We start from the raw sequence: 6394 nt of genomic DNA, 5'->3' as shown, positions 1-6394 counted from the left end.
TACATCTTGGGCTCCAGAATTCACTCCAAGAAAATTGAAGTGGCCTGTCTGGATTGTATCCATTTTCTAAAGACACTGAAATGAACTGAGAAACATCCTGAAAGTCTCTGAGGCTGTAAAGAGACACCTCTGATTTAAACTGCTTTTCTGGCAAGAGTGATTACTGTCCCTTTGTTTCAGCGGAATTGGCCCCCTGCCCCCTCTGCAGCGGTGAAATCCCAAAGCTATGAAATCATTTCCTTTGCATGTGCACAGGATGGGTCAGCAACCTGCCTCCAGAGCCAGGCTTTCCAAGTCAGGCTGAGGGAACAAAACCTACATCGAGCTGCCTTTGGAGTTCTAGGTTTTGATTCTTCGATACTGCTGTCGTTTCAGCGATGGCAGTTTTCGACTTAACCTGCCAAAAGGAACAGTGTGGGCCTCTCCCCCTCCTGACTTGCGGATGTGCTCCACACTGCCAAGATTGTCCAAAGAAACCAGGATTTGGTGCTCAGATTCTGACTGCTCTGATTGCTCACAGGTGTTGGTCTCCTTCTGAGGCGCTCTTTCAGTGGCCTCGTTGGTCAGGCTGCAGGAGACGCCTCAGATTAGAGGACGACAAGGAGAAAAAAAATGTCACTAAGAACCTACGGCCGGTAAGGCCTGGATCTATTGTGGGAAGCTTTGAAGTTGTATGTGAATGGCCTGAGAGAGAATTTCTCGTTATCACAATGACAGGTGGTGCAAAATTGGAAGTCGAACTAGTTTGGGGAGCATCTGAAGTTACAGGCAGAATAAAAGAACTCTAGATACCAAGACCCAGTCAATGAACGTCTCCAACTCTCCCTTTGCTGACCTAGCCTGTACGCTCTGTGATGGCAGGAATGTCACCTGTCTTGGTCCTTGAAGTACTCCCAGTGCCTTTAACGGTCTTGGCGTACGATACATACTCATACACCCCGCACTGTTGTGGACTGAACTGGTGTTGTATAAAAGGCTAACAGGAGGCATCGTTGTCTTGGAAGCGATCTGTATATTGATTGCAGGGGTGGTCACGTGGATCTACATGTGATGAAATTGCGCTGACACGCGCGCACACACACAACACGTGTGAATGCACGTGAGTGCGTGTACGATAGGTGAAACCCGCTGCAGCTCTTGGATGGTAGGTACCAATGCCACTTGCTGGTTTTAAGACCAGACTGCAGTTGTGTAAGATACGGACACTTAGGGGAACTCGGGAAAGGACCAGCAGCCTCTTGTACGTTTATTGACAACCTCCCGGAGATCTAATTAAATTTCTAAATAAGTTTACAAGAAGATACTCCATCCAAAAGAAGTCAAAGTACAGAGAAAGGAAACCTGGACGAGGTGGAGCAAATAAAAAAAGCACAAAGTAAGACGTTCATTTTAAATCCAAATGCATCGATAATTATATTAAATGGAAATGAACCCAACGCTCTAGCGAAAAAAAAACATGTTTGTTGAATGGGATGCGTGCAGGGGATACAGAGATGAATATGACCCAGACCCTGCTCTTATGACACTCGAAGTGGTCTCATGGACCAAGTGGTGGAACAGAATGTGCGACATGTACAACTTTGTACCTGCCAGGAAGGTCGGAGTGGGAGTGACAGAAGGCAAAGCTAGAGAGGTGGCAGTGGCCGGATGGTGGGGGTAGAATTGGTCGTCTAATGGCTCCCTTTCCGGTATTCGAGGGCGCTGTTTAATTTCATTGAAGAAACGGACATAAAATTAGTTGAAATTAAAGGAGAGAAAACAGAGTCACAGTAGGAAGCGGGTATATGCCTGTTTGAGTTGGTTGGCGACCCAGTAAGATATCTTCACACCTTATCAGGGAGGTTTTCAAGATGGTTGCTCCTGCCACCCCTGCGGTTTACTGGGAGGTATTTGGAAGAAAACAGACCGACAGAGTATATTACCCTCAAAGTCACATCCGTGTTCGAGCGCTTTCGGCAAAGACTGTTCTATCACGAGGAGCTGTCAAAGCCGTTTCCCCTGATTTAGCTCTGTATTCCAGAGTGGAATATTCTGTCCCTTCGCGGACAGGCATTCTTCTCTGGAGTTCGGGAGACACAGAGGGGGATAAAAGGAAGGAGGAATAAGACTTGCTCTCGTCTGAATGACTGCCATCGCATTTCCTTTTACATCCTTTCTCATCCCTGGTCTTCTACGAACGGGTTTCCCCCCACCGTGTTTTTCTTGTCGTTGTGCTGCTATTGACATATACTTAGTAAATGCTATTAGTGTTGAGAAAACCTAACAACTCAACCGCTGACTGCCATTTGTAAGGCCCCCAGGAATCTTGGATGTGGTCCCAGAACAGGAGATGAAAGAAAGCATTTGGGAACAACTTGTGGAGACTTTTGGTCATTTTCCAAGACCTAGTCTTCTAAGCCTAGCTCCTATTCTCTTCCCAGTGGTTTCACCTTGAAAACGCTCAGGAAGTTTGGGGTGTGTTCATGTGTCGCGAAAGGTGAATATCATCGAAGATACAGAATTCTGCTTAATGTTCTATTTTCTGTTGTGCTTTACTCAGGAGGGTCCTTTCTCTCCGCCTTCTACTTCCTTGCCAAGGGGACCACAAAAGCTATGGGACCGAAGGGCAGCAGGTCGGGAATTTCCAGGAGCAGGTTATACGGCTCCTCTCTGTCCTGGCTCAGTGCCACTAGCCCTGGGATTGCTGGTGACCCTTCAGCCTGATGGCCTGTAACCTTCTGCTTGCTGCCAGATAGAGCTGGGACTTGTCCCAGGCGTGGAATAACTTCCTGTGATTGTCCTAGAGATGGCCTGGCCCACAGGGTCTGCTTCCACGGCCTGTCAACAGAGCAGAAAAACCGTGTATCTCTGTGATGCGGTGTGCCTTAGAAGGAGGAATCCTGAGGAGGAAGGTTCATCAGAGATAAGTATGCCACGTTACATGGCATGGACTTGACCTTCCTCGTGTATTGTCGGCCTAAGTGCCACTGAACGTGCTGACCAGTTTCTCATGATCTCTTGTGTGGCAGAATCTTAGAGGTCATTAAGACCCACTAATCCGATCTGCAGCTGTTACAAATCTGGGAGGGTCACCAATATATTAGGTACCAGGCTCGGGACACGGAATAGTGGGTTGGAACAATGGACAAAAATCGACTCAGGAATAAACAGTTATTTTAAACTCTAGTAAGTTCTATGATAGACTAAGGGTCTGAGGTGGAATGGAAACACAAAGGAGGCAATCGAGTCCGGGGGGAGGTTCAGGGAAGGGACCACGTGGAGGAAGTGACAACTGCGCTGAGCTCACTAGACCAAAATGGTTGCGGGGAGGCTCTTGTAAGCAGGTATTTGCCAAGGCACGAACACATGAGAATAAGCTTTTTAAAACTGCCCTCACGTCTACGGCCACGCCACCCTGAACGCGCGCGATCCCGTCTGATCTCGGAAGCTAAGCAGGGTCGGGCCTGGTTAGTACTTGGATGGGAGACCGCCAAGAAGACCAGGTGCTGGAGGCGTAAAAAAATAAAAAATCATAAAACTGCCCTCGCACCAGAGTGTTGGGTACAAATAGTAGTGATGGTTACGCAGCATCATCGATGCATTTAATGCCACAGAACTGTACATTTACAAGTGGTTAAATCATCAGTATTACATCACGTATATTTTACTACAATAAAAATATTACCCTCGCAACATGGATGTCCTCTAGGGACATTCTCCACTGCTCGAGCTGAGTACACAGGTGTGAGGGCTCCTGGGACTGTCTCCGAGGGAGTCCATTAGCAATGAGAAGCTATCAGCACCAGAGTGACAGACCTGAAATAACACAGACCCCTCAAAGTAGACAGCGGCCATCATACTAGTTAACACATACGTCCAGGGACTGTTCTAAGTGCTTTGGATGGATTACATGAAATCGTGAGGTACACACGCTCTTCACGCCATTTGATCCACATGAGAAAACTGAAGTGCAGAGAGGTTAAACAACTCGCCTAACTAAGCACGGGAGCCGACATGTGGCAGAGATGGGCTTTGAACTTGGATCAGCTACTTCAGGAGCCTGCATCTTAGCCACGTGCCGTAGTGAGATTAGAAGCTGCTGTCCGCCGATGACAGCTGTGTAGGCCGAAGAGCTCGGAACACCGAAGAGTCAGACAGGAAGAAAGGAATAAGGCAAATCGACTAGGATTGTGGGAGAGTGTGTATTTGGGTTACAAAGTCTGGGATTAAGGTCTAAGAAAGGAGAAAATACGGCACCATTTTATAAAAATGAGCTCACAGTCTAGCAAGAGGTCCTTCTGCTCTTTTTCCTAAAAATACGTGAATTTGCAAAGTGTTTGGAAAATATTGTCTCCGATATCTGAGGTTTCCTACTGAGGAAAATATAATCAAAATAATTCTGCCTGGATTAAAGATTCATATCTAAATAAGGAAATTATAACAGTACTGATAAAACAGAGGTGGACATTTACCTAACACTGGCATCTGGAAAGGCTTTCTAAAAACATGACACTACAGCCAGAAACTATAAAGAAAAACATCGCCATATACGAATTCCTAAAAAGCAGAGAAGTCGACGCTTGAAACACCTGTGTTACACGTGAGCCTAAATGCAGAAGGATGGGAGGGAAGAGGAGAGGGGAAAGTGAGCAGGAGAAGGGGAGGGAGAAGTCTCCGAAGGGGTCCCAGCTTGGACGGTGACAGCACCTCAGGGTCGGCGGGACATCAAGCAGTCCAAAGGGATTTTTTACGAGGTGGTTCATCAGCTCTACATACTTTTCTAAGCTGGAGGAAGCGGCCGAAAACCACCTCCCCGGTCTCTGGCCAGCACATAACTGTCAATCAATAGAAGCTACTCCACCCAGAAGACCACAGGGCACCAGTGTTTATTTAAGCTCCTGTCTCAGCATGGAGGAAGCTAAGATCCCAGAGGGTGCCTGGCTGCAGACTGATCTCCAGATACTTGGAGAGGAAAAGAACATTCTCAGTTTCAACTCGGTTTCGTTACTTGCTTGGTTCAAAGCACATACATCTGCCAGAGGGAAGGTCGCTTTATTGTTTACAGTTCAAAGCGAACTCCCTGAGCCTCCTCCTCACTGGGGACCCCGATGCCATTCCTTTCCTCACCAGGAACGTTCAGGCACAAGGAGGCTAAGTGGTCGCACTAACCTCGGGAGGGCCTCAGTGCGCCCTGCCTCCCATTCCCGTTCCCGTTCCCGGCCACCATCACATACCTCTTCTCACCTTAAACTTCCACCCTCTCCCCACCACCTCACTTTCCCTTTTCGCTCATGACTCCTCATGACTCCTAAGAGCCCGGATGGAGGCCCAGGCCATAGTCCTCTCCTTTCCCAGCTAAGCATCTTTCACCGTAAGCTTTCAGAAAACTTTCTCCTGTTTTGTTAAAACTGGGCGGGAGGAGAGGAAATGTAAACCTGAGCTAGGGTCTTTCTATGACTCCGTTGGATTTTCCTTTTCTATTTGGGATTTTTGTTTTTCATTCTTTTTGATGAGTTTCACAGAGGGAATTATGGAAGCGAGTACTCAGAACTGCGTTACTTTCTGCCATCTTTCACAGAAACTTCTTTTAAAGCTCTGGCAGTCACATAGGCCAAAGAAAAAGAGTATCTTGTTGTTTATATTTGTATTTGTCTGGTGTCTAACGAGGTCGGGTATTATTTCTTAGGAGTCATGTCCCTTTGCAGACCGTATTCTGTGAACTGCTGTTCATATACTTTGCCCATTTTTCAGTGGGGATGCTGATCTTTTTCTAATGATTGATAAGGAGCATCCATAGAGGTGAAGGATACAAACTCTTTGCCAGATATTTGTGATCAATGCAAAATGTCATTTGCCTTATAAGTTTGTATTATTTTTGAAATTCCTTAAGGTCTAAAATACTGCTTGGCCAATAGGAGATGCTCGCTTAGTATCTGTCGAAATATTCATTCAGATTGACTGAATAAATGAACCAAAGTGTTTTATTTCATAATGGCAAAAATCTGTCTTATCCTTTATAGTTTTCCCCTCTGCTATCATGTTTAGAGGTTTTCCTTGCCTCAAGATCAGATTGAGATTCTACAACAGTCTCTTCTAGAAATTATGTTTCATTTCTTTACATTTAAATATAACACATCTGGAATTGGTTTCTCATATCAATAGTAAGTGAGATTCATACATAGTTTTATTTTTTTATTGAAATCTCCTTACCTAAGTCGGTATCAGGGTTATTGAAGAAGTTTGCCTAAATAGTTTAAAGTATGAGCATTAGCCTACGGCCATGGCACCCTAAACAAGCCTGATCTCGTCTGATCTCTAGAAGCTAAGCAGGGTCGGGCCTGGTTAGCACTTGGATGGGAGACCACCTAGGAAGACCAGGTGCTGCAGGCTAAAATAAATTAAAAAATATATATAT

The 6394-nt window shown here is 45.9% G+C and overlaps 1 protein-coding gene and 2 pseudogenes across 1 annotated transcript in view; 2 read left to right on the top strand and 1 right to left on the bottom strand.

Moving 5' to 3' along the window:
- GAB3 (GRB2 associated binding protein 3) overlaps positions 1–6394 on the bottom strand; it is a 78135-nt gene that overhangs the window by 33159 nt on the left and 38582 nt on the right. The gene's annotated exons all lie outside the window — the stretch shown is intronic.
- LOC112485433 lies at positions 3377–3494 on the top strand (annotated as a pseudogene).
- Positions 6250–6369, top strand: LOC112485427 (annotated as a pseudogene).

Source organism: Pteropus alecto, unplaced genomic scaffold (assembly GCF_000325575.1).
Source record: "Pteropus alecto unplaced genomic scaffold, ASM32557v1 scaffold1998, whole genome shotgun sequence".
In the NCBI taxonomy this organism is placed as follows: domain Eukaryota; kingdom Metazoa; phylum Chordata; class Mammalia; order Chiroptera; family Pteropodidae; genus Pteropus; species Pteropus alecto.
This window is presented reverse-complemented; position numbering and strand designations above follow the sequence as displayed.